The 22,680-nt window shown below is 46.1% G+C and overlaps 1 protein-coding gene and 1 pseudogene across 1 annotated transcript in view; one reads left to right on the top strand and one right to left on the bottom strand.

The window, feature by feature from the left end:
- PATJ (PATJ crumbs cell polarity complex component) overlaps positions 1 to 22,680 on the bottom strand; it is a gene marked incomplete in the record, with an annotated part of 2,990,875 nt that overhangs the window by 753,751 nt on the left and 2,214,444 nt on the right.
- On the top strand, positions 1,570 to 1,688 carry LOC122814608 (annotated as a pseudogene).

Genomic DNA, 22,680 nt, shown 5'->3' with positions numbered 1-22,680 from the left:
AATAAAGGTGCTGGCTCTATGGCAGAAATGGGTCAAAGCCCCAACTAAGACCCAAATAACTTATGTTTCAATTACCTCCTCAGCTGACTTGAATACAGCTAGTGAGAGAGAGGAATGCTGAGACTTGCCCCTTCACCTGTACCAAGTGGAGCTGAGGAATATGTATTTCAGTGTGAGCATATAGTCATAGATCTTATGTGAAGACTGGAGATACTGTGTTTTATAAGCAAAGATTAGGAAGAGTTATGTCACCAGGAGAAGTAAATGACATCTTTTGCAACAACTACTGCACACCCACCCCTCGTGAGCAACGGGATATGCACAATGGTGGAAGATCAAAGGCTTAAAAGGTATCCTCTCCCCTTAAACCCCTGGGTCAGTAGGTGCTAGGCAACACATACTGACTGAAAAGGTGATCTAAGACAGAGGTGATTACAGAGCAAAACGGCAGAGGTGTAGCTGGTTCACCCAGAGTCCTGTGTCAATCCCTGAACTAGCTCCCCACCCCCTTGCTCACAGCAAAGGGGAAAAACAGGAAACTCTCCGACAGACTGCACACAACAGTCTGAAGAACATGTCCCCCTCTCTAACAACAACAACAACAAAAACATTGCTTTCTGTACCAGCATTTCATAAATGTCAGTACAGAAAGAATGCAGGAATGGCACTCAGATTGCACCATCTAACAGGTTGCTCCTGGGGCATATGCCCCTTCACCTTACCCTTGCTACGCTACTTGCTAACGGTCACACAATGCTGCATGAAATGGGTCCACCTTTTTGCAGAAGAAGAAGAACTACTGCAAGTTGTCAATTTTTAGAAACATACAGTACTTGAAATGTGGGACTGATAAGAACAGGGATGAAAAATCAATGTAATATCAACAGCTACACACACAGGCGGAAAGTTATCAGATGCAATTTTTTTTTTAAGAAGTTTGTAGACTTGACTATTAAATACAGCCATGAATCATAGCAGATTGATGATGTCTTGAGTCAATATTAAAGTGCATCTGACTTTCTGTGTATAGTACTATAGGAAATCTGCAATAAGAATAAAGTAGATCAGTGCTTAAAATTCACACACAGATGCAGAATCCAACATGAACTGCAGGCTCCTAGCGTGAAATATCAAAGTGCATCTGACTTTGTATGCATATTACTATAGGCAACCTGCAATAAGAATAAAGCAGATTAGTGCTTAAAATTCACACACAGATGCAGACTCCAACATGACTGCAGTCAGAAATAACAATAACTAGTGGGTCAATTTCATTTAAAACAGTTTTGTATGTAGTATGCCATAAATTATTACCTAAATGCAGTTCACTAGAAATGCACAGCTTGAAGAAAGTAGGAAGAAGGTCAGTATGTGGGATCAAATACCAGCACTGGTTATTACGACTAAGGTGCTTGGCAAAGAGAACATCATGAACAAGTGTCAGAGGTACAACATGTAGCATAATTATCTTTGGTGCAGGAGGCTGCAGGTTCTATTTACACATCAGGTAAATGGATTTCGGACACTGTAGTGTAGCATAAGAGGGATGTTGCACCCCTGAGTGTGTCATCCTACAGCCATACCACCCTGAGGGCACACAATCTCATCTGATCTTGGAAGCTAAGCAGCATTGGGCCTGGTTAGTACTTGGCTGGAACACTGTTTGGGAACACAAGGTGTTGTAGATTTTTAGGGTTGGGGGTTGGCATAATGGTTAAGGTGTTTACCACAGAGGCAAGAAGTACAGGGTTTCTGATATTAAAAATGCAAATTATTTTAAGAAGGGTGGGGCTGGCATAATGGTTAAAGTCCTTACCACACAGATAAAAAGCACAATGTATGATTCTATCCTCTTTTTATTGGCTAGGCTTATAACAGTCTGCAAACAGATAGGCTACTGTTTACCTATGAACCTTTCAATGAGACATTAAACCAAGGTCCCATCTGCTTGAGTTGGTGGTAGCTCAGATGGATGCAAAAGATCCCAATGAAACTATCAAAAAGAGTAAGGGAAGATCTCCAGTGTCCTGGCCAAATTTCTCCTAGCAGTATAAATATCACCTTGGGTGTCCCCAAAACAGGTTACTAGCCTAGTGGGACTAAACTGGTCAACAAAGGATAAATAAATGAAAAAGGCAAAGTGGATCAGATAGAGAGGACAATGCCAGAAAAAAGTATTCTATACTATTAATTAATGAGAAATGGCACATGATAAGAGTGAAATGGCTATTCATTTATGACAAAGGGCATTCAGTACAATGCATTACAACAATATAAACAGGAAGACCAGAAAGATTTCCCCCGGGATTCATGAAGCTCGGCATAAGGCTTGCGCCGGCCGTGTGGCGTGTATATGGAGTAGTAGCGCCATATGCATATTAATGAAGGCGCGCAGCCGCCACAGCCACGTGCATAGTAAACGTGCACGAGTGCATGGGGCATATCGAAGTTGTGCACGGAGGCATGTCAATGTCGGCTGTCGATGAGCAACCTAAACTGCTGAATATTATATTCTGCCTGCAATAGTAATTGCACCTATCAGTGTCCGTGGATACTGAAACGTATGCAAAGCATGCAAGATGGTTCCTGTGAACAGATAATGAATAAGCAAACACAAATGCATGGTAGGGAATACCGGGTCCCTAAGCCTTGAACAAATGACATGGAAAACCGTGTGCCCGTAGTCCAACGTAGTGTAGATAGCTATACCATATGGAAGTGAAACACATCATATGTTAGCGCGCTGCCAGTAGGTACATCCAGCCCAATGGAGAGGGTCACTAGCTGACCCATAATGTGAGGGAGGGTACATAGCTGGGCAGATGTGTCCATATCAAAATACATGAGGAGAAATGTAGATTTATGTCCGCATGTCACATACCAAATGTGATAGGAAATAGAATACGCATGTAAACGAAACAGAAGGAGCATATAAACAGCTACAATAATAAAGACACATGTAGGCCGAAAAGAACAGTATGATCTGTAACGTTGACTAAGATTACCACCTGTCCCAGTTTGCGAGCGACAGTCCCTCTGTGGGCAGATGTGTTCTGACACAAACTTGTAAAAATGGCAAATGTCCAGAGATTATAGGACATAATTATTCCTTAGACGTTATGTAATAGTTGCCTTAAAGAGTTTCTCTGTACGTATATTACATAAATGTCATAAGAAACAGAATAAGCCACCAAAATGCTACAAGAATAAGCTTAGATATAGGCAAGAATTGTAAGTTCTATCTGCCGAACTGACCGTGGGTACGTGTTGGCCTGTAAAATGCGATGTGTTCACCGCAAATGTCACACTGCGGCCAATTGAAAAGGTGGAAACCCTACCGTCGACTGTGGGGGGCATTGTCCACAACAGTCGGATATGTGTAAGGAATAGCTTGGACATAGGAAAAGGTGCCATCCTACCAATGAGTACAACAGGCTGGCAAAATCCGGAAGCCAGCAGTATAAGCCGAACTTGTATGTGACACAGTCGAATGGGTAAGTACCCGGGTATACCAACCAAGTAATGAAAGTTAAGTATGGGTGTGTACCTATGTGCGTGAGGTATAGCATGTGGAAAGCAAACATGGCAGGGTAGTCCACACAACCATAAAGGTACCCGAAACATGTAGGGTATTCAATGTGTTACTCTGGCCGTGTCATGGGCCAACAACCAAAGTAGTGATCTATGGGGTGTGAGGAATTTGCGTGTGAGGGGTGGATGGGTAATGGTAAAATCCTCCAAGGCGATACTGTGTCATATGCAGAAAAGGTGAACCGGAGGTGTACGAGGGGGCAGCGGGTGAAGCTGAAAGAAACACAAACACATGTAGAAACAGCTGCAAGACAAGCAGACAGGCCATAGTGTAGAACACAATCCCACAAACATATGAATATGGAAATATGCGATACAAATGTATAGATATGTCACCGTCACATACCCACAGAATGGTCCTGATGGAACTGGCCATAACAAATGCAACACACCTGGATGCATAATGGCCTACTCAGCATCCCCTCCACATCACACAACCTGCTCCCATACCAGAACGTACACCAAATCCAGCCATACTTGGCCTACTGGTTCGTTGCAGACACAGCTACACATAGTAACCCCTACGCATATGTAGTAGGTAGTGTCACCCTAGGCAGTTTCAGGATTGCAAACCATGTATCCCTTGCATGTAAAACCCCCTGCACATTTTCGTAAAGCCACAAAAATCTTCAGAATCTGTCTTGTTTTGGTCTTGACAAATTTTTGGGATATCCCTCATGGGATAACTAACCTGTGTAAATAGCAGAATGGGTATGAAGACACGATGTCCAATCTTGTAGATATCTGGACACAAGTCAGAATGTGCAGTAGAGGTCCATGACACTGTCCAGCCCGAAGTGGTCATGCATAACCTACTACCCAGGATAAAACACCTTCCCGTGACGCATGTGTCCCGACACGAATAGGCGGGAGAATATATTGCACACATTCGCATAGTGGCAAATGGCATAAGGGTGATGATGACACTGACGTAAACAGGATAACCCTGATCAAGTGTGAGTGACACTTACTGTATGCAGGCATGACCGGCCATACCTGTCAACCTGTGTGACCAAGATATCTGGACAGAGCCGTGAATAAATGTGAGACAAAGGCCCAAAAGTAGGGACAATTTGTAAAGATAGCTCTTAGAAACATAGAAATCTGATAGAATAACAGTTTTCACATTGGCATTAATGTCCTGAAGAGTATGAAAAGTCTGAAACCCAACTGTCTGTCATCACGTTTCGACTTCAGTCTTTAATGATTAGCTACTGCTGTGCCAGAACGAGGTCCACTCCGTACATATTTACAGTAACAACCTTTCACATTTGTGTAATATACAACTGCATACCTGTAGTCACTTCATGACTGAATACAGGAAATAGTCAAATGTGAATGGGAACACCCCTCACCGTAGAATATGGACTGTAACAACCCCACCCATAATATGTATTGCCAACAGAATAAGCTGCTGACAGGTGCCCAAACACCTGTGTCTGTAAACACAGGTAAAAATTCATAATAGGGAGAAACCCCCTGACCATGTGCTTTGTCAGACATTTGAACTCGGCCAGGGAAGTTCCGTTCACCAGGCGGACAAGCCTAAACCCAGATCACTACATGAACACCCTGACAATCAAAGACCTGTATGTGCCAGGACTATAAGCCTTGGTATTCTGCATATCCTTGGAGTGATTAACAATGCAGCTGGAGTCCACAGCAGTAGGCAATAGGGAATGTGTAATATGTAGTACCGTGTTTTTCCCAGCAGGAGAATGGATGCCTGTGTTGTAAGTGAAGCGGTGAGGCATATGTTGATGTAGCTAAGTACTATGGGTACGCATATCAATGAGGCAGAAAACCAATAGAATAGTGGTTCCGGCATCCGGCCAACGTGAATGCAGTCCCGGTTGAACTACGACCACAGCACATATAAGTTTAAAGTGTAATGAATGCGTGTGTGCCGTAAACACATTTAAATATGTAAAGGTGAACGTGTGTTTCGCATATGTCCGTAAACCGGAATACAGATATGTAACTGTTACGGTCACAATTAGGAAAGGCCACGTAAGCACAAATATTTATTAAACATATGTAACCCACAATAAGGATATGCAAGTGCACCTGCGCGTGTGTAATCCGCTCACAGCATAGCAAATGAATGCTGTTTTCTCCACGTTATATATATATGGCTCATACCTGTTAACCCCGTAAAGTAAGAAACCGGACAAAGCCATGAAAACAACTGGTACAAATAGGGACAATTACCAAATATTGCCCTAACAAACATAGAAAGTGGATAGAATAAGAGGTGTTTCACTAGCATGGATTCTCAGAAGGGTATGAAGTCGTAACCTCAAATGCTTGTCATTATTTTCCAATGTCAGTCTTTAATGATATGCCACTAATTTGCCAGATAGCCACAAGGTTATGAAAAACGGACCAAAGATAAGAGGCAAACATCTGTACATTCTGCGAAAATCTATACAGTTGAAAGGTATGATATGGATATATATATATCTGTGTATACACATATATCCACAGAATTAAACCAAAGAAATTTATGAAATGAGGAATGTACAGACATATATGTACATATATATATATATCTATACACACACGATACATTAACAGATATATACACAACAAACAAACATATGTCCTTGTAGATATAACACATGTACATAAATAGGTCACGGCATAGCTATTATGGATAGACAGACATGCATGAAAGGTGAATACACTGCTGCTTTCCAAACCACTGGCCGGAAAGTACCAGTGTGACAGACCTGCAAGTTCTACACTTTAAACATGGATATTGGTGTCCTTTGCAGGACCCCAAAAATAGATCCCGTACTAAGTGTGTCCAATAATCATCGACGCAAAGGAGTCACAGCTGCAAGGGTAACAACACATGGGCCGATAGAATGTATGACGTACGACCTGATATCCAGAGAGTGGAGAGTGCTTAGAAGTGTCTTCATACTTTATCGCTCACATTAAATATGTCTAATGAGTACTGTGGAGGGGTGTCAGGTATGGGAATCATGGGTATGCAGAAATGGGCCTAGGTGTTGGTTGGCACAGCTTTATTAGGTCCGCCCCATGGGAGTGATCAATAAACCTATGTGGGTATAGCACACGCCTATATTCTCCAAAAAGGTTGAACCCATCTACTGGATATTGTGTAAACCATTGGGGGATGACGTAGGGACTTATATCAGTGTCATGTAGGCGATTATCATGGATGGATATGCATACGACCAAGATGGTAACCATACCTTCCAACCTTTCAGAATAAGACAGCTGGACAAAGGCATAGTACATGAAATACAAATAGGGACTACATTAAATATACTCCAGACAAAGTCAGAACGTTGATAGAATAATGGCGTAGTCAGGAGTATGAATGTTACGAGGGTTGTTAATCATGAAATACAAATGTCAGTCATTATTATCTAACTTCACAGTCCTTAATGCCTTGCCAGTAATTTACCAGAAAAGCACATTATTATGAAAAAAGTAACAAAATCATAAGTCAAACCTTGGGACATTTACCCATAATGTGTACAGGTGAGAGGTATGAGGATAACCCGTCCTAAATAAATGTACAGAACTAGTGATACTAGGTGGACAGGTGAGAAGAAAGACGTCAGGACAAATGACAAAACATGTACAAGTCAAAAGCATATACCTCGACAAATGTGAATGACAACGTATGCCCTGTGAAAGTCAATGTGGAAGGTTAATAGAATAAAACGAAATGTGTCCCTCAGGGTGTCATGCAGTGTCCCCGATACATTGTCCAGTCCCCCATACTCCCACGTGAGTTCTGCCACTGATGGAAAGCACACATACTGGTGAACACATAAGGTACATGATAGAAAAATAAGTGTGGATAAGCATCTGTTGGCCTTTGTGAGGAATACAACCCTCTAGGTGGGTGTGTCCTGCATTAGGAATGTAATGGCATCTGGCCTGTGATGCCGCCATATATTTTGTGTATTGGTGTAAGAAAATGATATCCTGTATCAGAAACAGATACATGTCAGAGGAAACAGTATTATCGACTGCAGGATAACTCAGAAGGTATGAAAAGCGCTGCAGCAGGAAGTTCAGTATTGACCGCAGGTATGTGCTGACATGTCAAATGACACAGCAGTCTATATAAAGTACCTATATGGCTGTCACCTATACAAATGATGACAGTGGGAGCTGCTCTGTAGAAATGCCAGATGTAGCAGGTCACAACATACCCACAGCCATGCATACACCACAAATAGACATAGCACACAGCAAAGCCTAGGCCATGATACATGAAGCCTCCGGCATGTACGAGTAGAGTGAGAGTACAGCAAGGAAAGATGTCTGCCAAGCTATTCAGCAAACTCCTGTAGGGGTGTGTAAGACCGCCCGTAACATGAAGGTTGCACGGACAATGTTGGGATATGCAACATACCCCATTTGTATGTGAAAGCTATGCAAATTATGTAAATACGCGATACATGAAACAGTAAGCTGTCCGTGCAAGAGCAGAGTTATGTGCAGAAATGTACCCGGATGTTAAGCGAGTAACATTCTGCACGTTGCTAAACGGAGCAATGACAGCTGCAAATACAGTATGAATACAGTCGAAGAAGCGTGCCAATGTCCAAATATAAGGCCAGTGGCATTATTGTCCATTGGATATCAATAAAACTGTAGTTGTCCTCCCCCGACCTCCGGTGTGGAAGCGTAGCGCAGCGGCACAAGAACGCGCTGCGCTTCAAAACAAGCCAAATATGTATAATATACATACAAAATGTAGGTTTAGTTAAATGTTAGTATGCCATGCAGATGAATGGCAAGCTGGAGACAACATGGCTACAGCGTACTGGTTGTTATGTGTGGAAGCGCTCTGTCAGAGATGTAACCAAGCATTTGTAGGCAATCTTATGCAAGTGAGGCTGAGGATAGTGAATCACAATATGTCATGCCATATGGGCCAAGCCTCTACAGTGTAGTGTAGGATAAGGGGACTATTAGAGTAGACGATAGGTGACAACATGAGTGTGTATGTATAAAACACTGTAATCTTACCGGAGCGGTGTCACATGTTTGCTGTCAGTACTCATCCGTGTAAGAGGCGTGTTATGATCTATCCTGGGTTAAGTCAGGAGACTGGTGGTGTACGTCATGGATACCACCGATGTTTCCTGCAAACCTGCCTACAGTGTGTCCACGCCTGTGAGTGCCAGTAAGCCCGAGTAAGCATGTGTGCACGCGTGACAGCCCGTGTGCGCGCATTGAAGAACGAGTAGGCTAGTGTATGAATGTTGAAGCTCATGTCATGTCGTGTATGCCAGTGTACGCGTTTGTAAGCATGTATAAATGTGTACTACACACATCACACACATACTGCACACTCAGAAACACATGCTGCCAATACTACACACATCAGTGAAATGGCACATGGATGGAGAATACATCATCAGAATTAACAGTGCTGTAAACTATGCTACATTGATTGTCATAGCTGCAATGCATCATGCCTGCTGAAATACACCTAGAAGGATATCACACTTTGTGTTAACACATTCTAACATCAATACAGTGGTATAAAGCCATCGTGTGCATCAGCACCAGGTTAGTCTGATCCTGCATCAATGTTACACATCACAGGTGGTGGCACAGGTGACATCATATGCACAGGGTGTGGTGTCACATTTCCAGAGCTGTCATTGAGCCATCCAATCTACACGTAGGTGTGTGTGTGTGTGTGTGTGTGTGTGTGTGTGAGGGACAACGGTTGTTGCATGGCCCAATGGTGATGCAATGGGTGTGTGTATGTGATAGTCCTAGCTGTTTGTGGTAAGTGTGTGTGTCTGCATATACACAGGTACAGCATGTGTCAGCCATATACAGGAGGTTGTGGAACAGTCACAAACCATACCTGCCAGGCTGTACAGATCGCCATTACTGGCCATGGATACCCCTCCATGCATCCAACACTAACTCAGTCCTGCACCTGTCAATCTATACACATACAGTCCTGGGATCTGTACCACAACCTGTGGATAAACGGGAGTCAGTAATGTTAACCTGAGTTGCATAGTATTGTCAGTTAATACATACGTATATGAGCCATACTCACCCTCCAAAGTAATAAACACTGCTGATTGTTGCCGAGATGTGCACAGGACCATTCAAAGGTGCTGTACTAACATTGTTTCCAATGCCCCTTGTAATACTCAGCAACAAAATAACCGGTCACTACACAAGTATAACCCAGGATCACTACAGCACACAGTATGTGCACTATCACAGAGCCATAGCAGATGTACATACATCCAAGGTGATCACGTACAGATAATGCAGCACATTCAAGAGTGATAATCTCAACATACATATCTATATACTAAATATATATATATATATATATATATATATATATATATATGTAGATAGATATATACACACACACAACATACTTGGCAGGGTTGGGAGCAGAACACAGACGTAACCACTGTATCACACAACAGCATTACGCAGTTACAGAACGCGCTACCGTGATTAGTAGATCACAGCATTCACACAGGCATACGTCTAGCCTGCAGACAGCAGCATCAAAGGCAAAGACGCCGCACGGATGTTATGGAGAGTGAATACTGTAAAAGCAATGTACTGTTGTCATGCAGCTGGAAACACACACACACACACACTTGGCAGGCCTGGGAGTCGAACATACACCTACCTACCCTATCACACTACAGCATGACGCATTTACAGAACGCGCTACCGAGATTACTGAACACAGCAGTACCAGAGGCATACTTCTAGGCGCGTGTCATCATTCGCAAAGGCAAAGGTGCCAGTAGGAAATATCTGTGGTGTGAGGCGTCTAAAAGCATGACTGAGTCCCCAGGCGGACGGGAGCATGCGCGCGCGCACACACACACACACACACACACACACACACACACACACACACACACACTTGGCAGGCCTGGGAGTCGAACATACACCTACCTACCCTATCACACTAAAGCATGACGCATTTACAGAACGCGCTACTGAGATTACTGAACACAACAGTCCCAGAGGCATACTTCTAGGCACGTGTCATTATCCGCAAAGGCGCCGGTAGGAAATATCTGTGGTGTGAGGCGTCTAAAAGCATGACTGAGTCCTCAGGCGGATGGGAGCATGCACGCGCGCACACACACACACAAAAACACACACAAAAACACACACACTTGGCAGGCCTGGTAGTCGAACATACACCTACCTACCCTATCACACTACAGCATGACGCAGTTACAGAATGCGCTACCGAGATTACTGAACACAGCACTCTCAGAGGCATACTTCTAGGCACGTGTCATGATCCGCAAGGACAGGGATGCCGACAGGGGTTGTATAGAGAGTGATCAGTATGAAAGCATACAGACATATTACTGTCCCACGGTAGACGTAGACAAACACACGGCAGTGGTGTGTTCGGGGCAATTAAGATTTACTTAAGCACTACAACAATACATAGATATGGGACGTGCCACAGACAGTACACCCTTCAAGATAGTCAACCAGTGTGTACTCGGTAGGCATCCATCGTGACGTTAAAAATCGACATCTGTTGCCTGGAAGACCACCATCACTATACAGGATGTCAACGGCCATGCCCATGCACAAAGGGATATCACCAACACAAGGTGTCACTGGCCATGGCCACACGCTTAGTAATACATGTCCGTTCGGACTGTACTGTGTGTCAATCTACACAACGGCATACTGGGCATGCTCACACACTTAGAAGTTGCAAAGGGCCTTCTTGCATGCAGACAGAGTCTAAACACACAAGGGCTCAGTTTGAACTGTCCTGTGTGTCCAGCTACACAGCAGCGTACTGGGCCTTCTCACACACTTAGATGTTGCAAAGGGCCGTCGTGCATACAGACGGAGTCTAAACACGCAAGGGCTCGGTTTGGACTGTCCTGTGTGTCCATCTACACAACAGCGTACTGGGCATGCGCACACACTTAGCAGTTGCAAAGGGCCGTCTTGCATGCAGACGGAGTCTAAACATGGAAGGGCACAGTAAGGTATAACTGTCCCCACACACAGGGCGGACACTCACATGCAGTGACCAGTACACACTCAGGTGCCATCACAGCTGTCACAGGTGCAGATCACAGACGTACACACCGCAGTCTACACTGTAGCCCTCAAGACATCACCATGTCGTTGGTGCAGCAATACACAGCCATACATTACCACAACACCATGTGACACATGACCAGTGGACTGTACAGAGGTCTACAGCAACTGTGCAGAGTACACATGTACCAACAGGGTTCCAAATGGTGTTATGCATTGCAATGATACCACTATACATGACCAGGTCAGCTCAAGACATACCAGGTGCCCTGGGTCTTACACAGCTGTGACAGATGAGTGTTGCTGTACACCAACGAACACATGTTTGGATATGTCATACATGTGATTGCAGTGGATGTGTGCATGGACCACACACACAACACATATGTACATAGCATAGCTTTTGCTGTCCCCCATGCAGAAAAGTGGCTTAAGCAATCATACGCACGCAAATGGAAGGTGGGTCCATGTCTGTTGAATGCTCACAGTACAGGAGGTAGCAATGTTGACCGAGGACACATTCCCCTGTACTAGTCGCCCATGACACCCATGATATCATACCACAGTCCATGTGTTATGTATGTCAACACACATGTCCACCAATAGCAATGCGTACAAACATGGCTACAGGAGATGCATGTAGGACCAACACACACGTACAATCTGTACTGTGCATGCAGCAACCATGCATGTGCAATGGCTGATGTCCATAACTCATCTGTGCCTAACTACAACATGCAGTCGCAATGCAGCCCCATCACTGACACCTGTATATGGTGACATACTAACAGTACAGTTGGTTGTACATCACGTATGGAGGGATGTGTGTACATAAAGTGGTGATCCACCTGTGTAGATGGATGTTTGCTGGGGATGGCTCACAGGTGTGTCACATGCCATCCTACCATGACATGTGCAAAGAGTACGCTATGTCACTGTTACTTGACGGTGATGACATAACACTTACACAGCGGTCGGGTGTTACTGACTGTACATCACATGACACCTGTAACACTTACATCCTCCTGTGTGCATATAGCAGCACAATTGCCAGACATAGCGTTGGTACACATAATACGGACAGTACCGCTGCATGTCTGTCAAACGTCTCATCATATGGCAGGTGTATCATTCCTAGCACTGCCATGTGTGTCCGCTTGTGTGACCACATATGCCACATATATGGTGGGGGTTACGTCCCAATTGTTACACACCCCTGTACACCATTGTAGAGATCTGTACATACTGTAGTGTGGAAAGCATGACGTCGGCAGGTGTGGTGCATCACACACATCGGCTATCCGTATACACATTTGTGGTCACCAAAGTGTGTGTGTGTATGTATGGCTGTCTGGTGCTTGGTGTGAGGGTGTATGCTACCATACAGTGAAAACAGGATCACCAACCCCTCATGGTGATGCAGTCTACTACTCTGTTGATGCCATCGGTCAGAGCCGTACTGGCTACCTGTGCATGTTCCTTCTCTGTGTCACGTCGTGTGGGTGCAAAGTACTGTGAGGGTGATGACCACATAGGCAAGGGTCCTCACCTCAACACTATGGGGTGTGCGTTATAGTGTTGTAGACCCCATGAATGTGAGCATGTTCCTGTAATGTGACAGGGTATTACTGCTACACAGTGTGGCCTCATGCTATCAAGTGGCCTCTAACATCATCATTGGCCAGACCGCTGTGTACAACTCCTGCACCATGTCAACATACCTGTAATGTTTCCTGGTAGCCTGTTCAACTGACCACATGCTTCAGGTGCAGTATATGTGCGGACATCTGTGTCATGTTACACTTTCCAATAGTCAGGTTGAGGGTACGTTTAGCATGCTGATATTGCCATATGTGCCTGTGAGTACTCCACAGTTACACCTGGGGGACTGCAAACACTGCTACCTGTAGGCACATGCCAGTACACCATAGGAGGGATCCAGGGCATCATTACCAACATGATGTTACTGTTGTAACCGAGACACATACTGTGAACATATCACAATGCATGCTGCACCTGGACTACATGGTATGTCTGGTGCATGTCGACAGTACACAACTGATGTCATATACATGTCTCTCACTATTCACACACAACCAATGCAACATACACTTCCCTCACTATGCATACACAAGTAATGTAAGATACACCTCTCACTATTCTGTTCACCCTGTGCATCAGACCATTTGAGCATATCCCTGCACCGATGGTGTGGATGACAGGGATGCGGCACAGGCTTCATCATATGCACAGGGTGATAATGTTTGCCAAGGGCATAGGCTGCACCAATGAATGACATCATGTGTGTGGGTAAGGGCCGGTGATTTGATTGGACATGTCTGTTCAGTATGCATGTGGGTGTTGTGGAGCCCTACAGTTGTGTTTGCTGTGTGCGTGTATCTGTGCACACAGTTCTGTCATTTGTGAGGCCTACACAAGGGTATTATTGACAGCTCCAGATTGTACAGACCAAGTTGTACAGCTCACTGTGTCCGGCCATGGCCATGTGTCCTGTGCCTGCCAGGGGTTGCATAGGCACTACCAGGCGGAGGTACAGAATGGCTACTGTCCGACGACACATGGCCACTGGAACCGTGTCCCCACTGGGAACGTCCAGGGCCACATCCACGTGGCCTACTGTGTCCTGGTGTGGACAGCGCAGCACCAGCTGCACTGCTACTGCTACCGGCACTATGGGAGCGGCCATGTGAGGTGGCACGCTCACGTTGACCTGCACTAGGTGGTGTAGCTGGCCTACGTCCACGTGGCCTACGCCTCACCCCTACCAGATGTTCCAGCAGAGACAGCTCACGCTCGCGGATTGCCATGCCACGGTCAAAGATTCTGACCATGTCACCCAATCGCCTGTCCAGAACATCAGCAATCTGCTGTTGAGCACCTGCCAATTCCTGGATGTTGCTGTTTAGGGTACGGATAGCAGCCCTCTGCAGCCTCTGCCCTTCTCTGTTCTGCCATTCGGCACATGCCTGTGCCACCATTACAGTCTGGAACATGCGTCTGGTGATTCCAGCTGCTGCACTATGTCCTGCAGGTGCATGTCTGCCAGAGGTCCTCCTATGAGCAGCACCGGCCACATGCCTGTGTGGCACATCTGAAGTCAGTACACTGACACCATGGTGTGGAGAGACAACTTCTGTAGCCACCACACGTTCCTGTTCAATGCTAACAGACGCTGACTGTCCTTCCTCTATGGCCACTGGTGATGCGTTATGTGTTGGCAGCTGAACTGTGTGCGGGGAAGAGGGGGACATAGCTGGGATGGCAACCATTGGCACAGATTCAGCCCCTGACAAACCTGCCTGTACCTCATGCATATGTTCATCACTGCTAGCATCTGTGGGGACACTAACATAAGATGGACCGCAGGAGGGTAACGCACCTACATCACCTGTGAATGCAAAGAAAGACTCTAAATTACAACAGACATGCACTGACACACACACACACACACTGACACAGACACACACACACTGACACACACACACAGACACTGACACACACACACAGACACTGACACACACACACACCATGCATATGATATGACAGATGGCATTCAGCATGCCTGTGATACAGCTGACAGCATGCGGCTCAGACATCAGTAGTGTTTGTAAGCATACCCCCTGGAATGCACACTACAGCAAGCAGGTGTCATATCATTAGCCATGCAATTCTCACGATCATGGTGGTATGCATACATCCCTGTGATACACCATGTGGACCAGAACAGGATAACAGTACACATGGCTGACGTGACCTGGACATGTACTCTGCTGACGTGTGCATTAACATGCATACATGTCTGACACAATGGTGTCCTGACACATGTACAGCGTCGTACTGGGTATCACTTTGCGGTGTTGTCCGTATGCCCTACAGATAGAATGCATGTTGAGCAAATGTGCATGGATATGGTAGGGGACTGTGAGCTGTCTACATTGCTGTACAGTGTGAAGTTCAGACACTGTGCCACATCTTATGAGGTAGACGTCAGTGACACATCCACTACCTGTGCACAGGCATTTAAGATGTGCAGTGTACCACCTCACCTGTACAATCGGTCTAGTAGGGCTGTAATTGGACCATGTGTGGACAAAGTGAGACAGTGTGTATCCACATCACAGCTGTGTGGCTACATGTCTCTGGCCATCCCCCATGGCCATGTGTGCACATATGTTGGTCATATGTGTGTGATGGCCGTCTATCACACGTCTGTGTTGTCCCATATGACATACACCCATAGATATCGGATATGTCACCATCCACAGGGCTATGCAGACAACAGGTGTATGTGTGGTATGTGGGGTATGGGTTATGGGAAAGTGTGACAATATTGCAGCCAAAACACTACGTGTCTGAGACATGTCGGATGGCACATCACAATGTGTGAACCCATTGCAGGGGCATATAACACAATGGTGACACCTGTGGGCTGCCCATATCACTGCTCACTGTGTGGTACTGTTTTGTGTACCACACGTTTTGTTCCACTGTATAGTACATATGCCTCCATTGTAGAATACCTCCACCGTTGTATGCACAGCTGGACACACATGTAGCAATGACAAATACTGTGGTTTCATGTTTGTGTGTCATTTCATTTGTATATATTGCACATGGGTGGCCTGTGTGGATGATGGGAGATGCGACCTCTATTTCATGTCTGGAATGAACATCATGTGTACAAGTATTAACTGGCCACATGGCGAATAGATCTATGCTTTGACATGCCTGATACCGATGACAGTCTCACCTGCAACGGACTCTTGTCTGTGCGGCACGCCAGAGGTACCTGTATTGGGGTGACACAGCAGTATGAACATTATCCATGACTGTACGACAGCCACAGTGTGCACTGTGCAAGTTAACACATTCGCCTGTACAACAGCATATAGTAAGCACATGTGTGCATACCATACCTCTCAACCTCTTAGAACTATAAATCTGGACAAAGCCTACTATGATGGGGGACAAATAGGGACATATGTGAAATATTGCTCTTACAAACATAGAAAGTTGCTAGAATAATAGGTTTGCATGCACATGGTTTTTACAAGGAATGTGCAGTCATAAACACAAATGTCTGTCATCATTTAATGACTCCAATCCTCAGCTATTTTCCAGAAAGGGACAGATATTAAGGGGAACACACCAACAATATGAGGCAGACATCTGGACATTCTGCAAATACCTGTACAGTTCAGAGGTATGGTGCATACACAGGGTAGCATACTGTAGTATACAGCATGTGTGTCCACATACCTTGCATATGTTGTTACATTACATGATGTACAGTGACACATGCACGTACGTGGGATATACTGGCCATATGTTCAGTACTGACTTTCCAGGCTCATTGGTTGGGAGACACCCACCTCCACGATGGCAGCTCGTGTTTGTGGGAGCTGTTCCGAGGGTGTCCCCAGACTGGCAAGTAGCTCCTGTGTGTGTGTTAGTGGATGCTGGGTTGGTGGCCCACCACCTGTTCCACCTTGTTCCCTGGCGATTGCAGTGGTACGCTGTTTTGCATGACGTATCAAGTCCGTGTAGTGTCTGCGCACCTGCTGGTAGGTGCGGTTGTGGCCACCCACTTCGTTGACCCTCCTGCAAAGATCCTGCCACAGGTCGTCCAGCTGCTGTGCGTGCTGTGGCACGTGGCTAAATAACACCTCGTAGTTCTCATGGTGGTATGGGATTAGGACATCATCCTCCTGTCAGCTGTATGCTGGTAGGCGTGCACGAGGCATTATCTGTAAGAGATGATGAAGGTGACAGGTCAAATTTTCAGACATGTACAGTGATACTGCTGCACATACATTTCTAGTATATCTGCACAGTTATCTTTGCAAATCATCATGACACTAACACGACTGGCTTGTACGTGTCTCACACATGTAACACCCATTATGCATTGGATATCATCTCCATATATGTGTGTCACCTCATTACAGTGTTCATACTGCATGTGACTGCTGTCTTCATGTGGGCATGTCTGTTTGCCTGCACTGGTGTTCTTATCTATCTGCACATGCCTGGATGTGTCCACGGTAATGCTGTTGACCTTGATGCTGTGTATATGTCACATATCAACACAGACACAGCCTTAATGGACTTGGGCAGTGACAATGCACCAAGTATGCATGGAAACCTGTACATGCATCTGTTTTGCCATAGACATCTACACTGCACTGTACAGCTGTTCAACATCCTGCCATGGATCACCTGTGTTGCACATGTGATAGACATGGGACAATGGCTAGTCGGATGTCATTCGCAGGTAAGGTTATCGGCTATAGCATGTACAGGCTGGGTTTACTAGCTGTATCCGACACCCATTACGCCACCGCGAGGGGCATCACTGACACATTACTGATCCAGACAGTTGATACTACATCTACCATACGGCCATCACACCATGTATGACAAAGATGATATGTGCAGCTATGTGGACAGGGCTGCATGGTATGGTGGGAGTATGTCACAGGTGTGGCACAGGGATTTGTCCAGCATGTGGCCATTCTAGTCATAGGACGGTGGTTGTCCATGATGTATGTCTTTCAGATCAGGCTATGGACATGTAGCATGTCCAACAGCATAGTGTGGCATATGTCTGTATGCAAGGTGGATAGCATGCTGCATACTGGAGGCGAGTATTGTGGAGGCTGGTATCAGCCATCCACGCATGGCCCCTACCCCCGGAAGGTGACGTGTTCCAATATTGGTCACACGGGTGCTGTGTATGCCTGTCCAATGACCTCCGTGCTCATGGATGCCACCCTGTCATGTCATGGGTACCTCAGATGACTACCTAAAAGGGCCATGGAGACGTCTCCAGCTCAGGGAGGTGTACTGCACAACACCATCCCTAACACAGTGTCCATAATATTGACCACAGCCTAGGAGGTACTTAATGGGTACAGGGATATTCCCCTAGCGGTGACATCACTGATATCATCCACCAGAATGTGCACATACGTCACACACCTCACACACACAGCCCATTCTGTATGTTGTTCACAACACTCTGACAACTATTGCCCATAGGTCATGGCAATTCACATCCTCGCACACACAAATGGCTGACATTTGTCTGTGTGGTATGGGCTACAATGAGGGTGGGATACAACACATTAACCCTGGTTTACTGTAGCTGACACTGGTGTGATATGCACATGTCACTGTAGCACCTTTAGTAGTTGTGAGTCTGTCAACAGGCCACTGGTAAAACACTCCTTTGACATACAAAGGCATTTGTAGTCAAACATCCGTACTGTCTTGTACATCTGTACTGCTAACATCTACATTGATAATGGTTCATGGACCTGCAGACCATACCCGGCAGTGTTCTGATGCGGTGCCCCCAATCATGACCGTCTTCAACACTTGTGGGTTGATATTATCCAACACCCTATCTGTATTTGATGGGCATGCTTGGCACTTGATCAGAGCGTCTTGGCATGTTATGAGCTACTGCTTAGTATAGCACCCATTCCACACCAGTCCTCACAGGTACACTGTCTGTCCATACATTTCCAGCTTGCTTACAGTACAACAGCTGTCGTACACACATCACTCACATATCTCGTGGGACATGGTGGTTTATATGGCATGTCCACCTGGCATGTACCAGTTATATACAGGCATGTCCAACTGGCATGTACCAGTGCTATTGCCTGTCTATATGATGACTATGTTGTACATGTGGCAATAGAGCTATTGTCATGTACACAGTCAATGCACACCTCCCAACATACAACAGTACAGCCTGTGAGGGATGCACATATGCAGCCCTGCTGGGGGTTATACTATCATCAACCCTGACTGCACCTGACAGTCATGTGGGGATGTGTAACATTCGCAACACACCCCACTCATCGCATAATCCCACATGATCCCCACCACAGGCCACACATACAGAGACACCTTGTGCAGTACCCCTCCATACTCTGTGTAGGCACCAACGGCAGCCCACATTGCCAAACACAACCACACCATCCTATAGCCCACAGACACATGTGCCCATCACATACAGCCAATATGGTGTCATAACATACACAACACACCTGTCATAGGTGACTTTGTCGGCAGTCACACTACTGTTCCACTCAGCAGGCTACACAAGGCGATAGTCACTTACATCCTGCTGTCAGGTAACTGGTTCTGCAACATAACGTATGCACCCATGCCACACCTCAGCAGGTACGATGTGACTGTCATTTACCATGTTTGTGTGACTGAAAGTTGTATCTCAGGGCACAGACTACGTGTGCAGGGACATGCAATAGCCCACCAGTCTTGTAGCCCTGATGGTGTGGTCCAAGCCCTGGGGAGCATTTTGCAGTCATCCGGACCTGTTACCACTGTACAAGTTGCCCATGCTTCTGCTGTCATTCCACAGGCGTCTGGTATCTGTCCACTTTGACAGACCTGGTCAAACAACATGATGCTTTGGCACAGTTGACCTGCACCTGTCAGCCCTGGGAGTACGGTTCACAAGTTGGACTCTTGCTGCTTTTATACTGCCTGTCTTGCACAGTGTCCAATAACAGTCACCACCGAACGGGAACTGGCTAGCGAAACATGTGATCATGTCACACAATGCTTGACATCATCCTCTGTGATGCACGCAGGCAAGGCATACCTGATACTGCACCACTTCAATATCTCTGCAGTGACTGGGACCTGCCTCTAGGCTCTGCAGAGCACACCTGCAATGACTGGTTATAGACAGACCATACCTCTCAGGCATGTACCTGGACTGGCACACCCACGGCTGAGGTGTACCCATATTCCACTATGTTGTACACACATCCCGGCTGGTTACTTAGCACAATGCATCACAGGTGCTCCATGTGCAATTAACTGTGTCCAGAACTGCTATACACAGTGCTACAGCCTGCAGATTCAACATACCCCACGGTTAACAGACCTCATTTCATGGTGTACTGGACAGTTGGGCTCATACTGCTGTTACTGATGTGAGACTGACAGTAACCCACACTTAGCTGTGTTAGCCACACATGTACTGACACATTAGGTGCACGCTGTCCATGAGTCATAACCTCTGCTCGGCTGGATCGACCCATACACACTACCTCCAGGACCAACAGTATCCTTGACATGGACACTACCAACATGTCACTGCTGTTCCACACCTGGGGTTATCCCCTCATTAGTGGAATCCGAACATATGCTACTCAGCCTTGTTAGCCACATACCGGCACCACACACTTCACGGCATACACAGTACAAGAGTACTACAACACCTACTACAGATGTCTTATGACAGCGGTAGTTGATGTCATGACACACGTGCAGGCGGACAATGCACATACAAATGCTGAGACATACCCCAGTGCACTTCATTAGCACGTACATTACAAAATGGATCATGCTATTCCACACAGAGCCATGATGGTACACAGCAGATAACAGACGCCACTCTGGGGGTGCAGTTCCATGGACATACTTTACAACAACAGGTGGGGGCTGTTGCACAGTGGTGTACATTCCCATGGGTGGGGTAACTCACTGGTCAGCCTCAGTAGGGCCACGGGATCCCTCATCACATACTCCATAACTAGCAACATACACATTACTGCGACACATTTCGAGATGTACCAAAGGCATTATGGTGGTTTGTCAGTAGTCATATGCAATACCCACATGTGCTCACATATACAACTGTCACTCTGTGACATGACAGAAACAGGTGATTTTGGCAACATGCTGTCTGATGGCTTCAATGCTAACATTACACCCTCTCTCTCCCTACGGGGCCACATTCCTTGCAGGAACATTATGGTGTCCCTGCGGTCACACCTACAGAGTACTGACCTGCACTCTATATGTCCTGGGACACTGGCCCCTTGTCACCCTACAACATCCCAGGCTGTGATGTCCACAAACCTCTGAATGACATGTCCCCCCCACTGGGACACCATATTCAGTAATAGCCTTGTACCAGACATTGTGGCCCCTGACTGGCACACAGCAACAGTTACACTCCACACAGGTGGCACCGCAATGCACGACTGGGACTATTGCCCTACACACCTGACTGGACTGTTCTCCACGTCTATAGGGCACATCATCATGTACATCATTCGCTGAGACTTTGTTGTGCTCCAGTCCTTTGATGCCAGCCGGGTTGGTCTTGTTGGGGCCACAGCATGCCTCCTACACCTGGTGAACTCCTTTCATACAGTGACCTGAGTGGTTGATGACGACACGGGGGTCCACACAGCCTACACTGTCCTCTCGCTGGCTTTCAGCACCGTTCTTCATTCTGGTATTGACAACATACACATCCAAATGCACATCAAATCAAATGTCTCAGGATGTTATGCAAAGTGGCTAATAGACGGGACACACACACTGAGGTAACATACCATATCACATACTGCATTTCAGTTACACTTGGCATACCACAGTCCTCAGTCATGGGGCCCTCATGTTCGGTACATGCTACCCTGGGGTACAGCCTACCACAGAGGGACCTTCCCTTCCTAGCTTTACAGACCACTGCATACCAAGCGCCGTTGTTGATCCACCAGCTGATATTGACCCCATCCATATGGGTGTCACTGTGATGGATACCTGATATGAACATCGTGGCCTCAACCTGCATGACACTAGGTATGAACATCACCTTTGCAGTACACCATCCACCCACTGGTTATCACATAGGTGTAAGTCCCTACATACATGTCGCATTGTAAGTGTTTGTACTACACATGTATGTCGCACACACTCCTGTGATTACCACATTGCCACTGTGGCGAGGATATCCTTCTACATGTCCACACTTGTCTGTACTGGGTGTGTAGCTGGTACATAGGCACCCATTGTACCTCTGAACACCGGACTTCTACACACATTCAAGGGTACAACTTAGGATGTACCTTACACAACAGCTACAGCTTTACATAACACAACATTAACACGCCATGACGTTTATTGAGCTACAACAGTTAAAGTATGCGGCTGAAG

Source organism: Protopterus annectens, chromosome 10.part0, assembly GCF_019279795.1.
Source record: "Protopterus annectens isolate FY-2018-M chromosome 10.part0, PAN1.0, whole genome shotgun sequence".
Lineage (NCBI taxonomy): Eukaryota > Metazoa > Chordata > Ceratodontiformes > Protopteridae > Protopterus > Protopterus annectens.
This window is presented reverse-complemented; position numbering and strand designations above follow the sequence as displayed.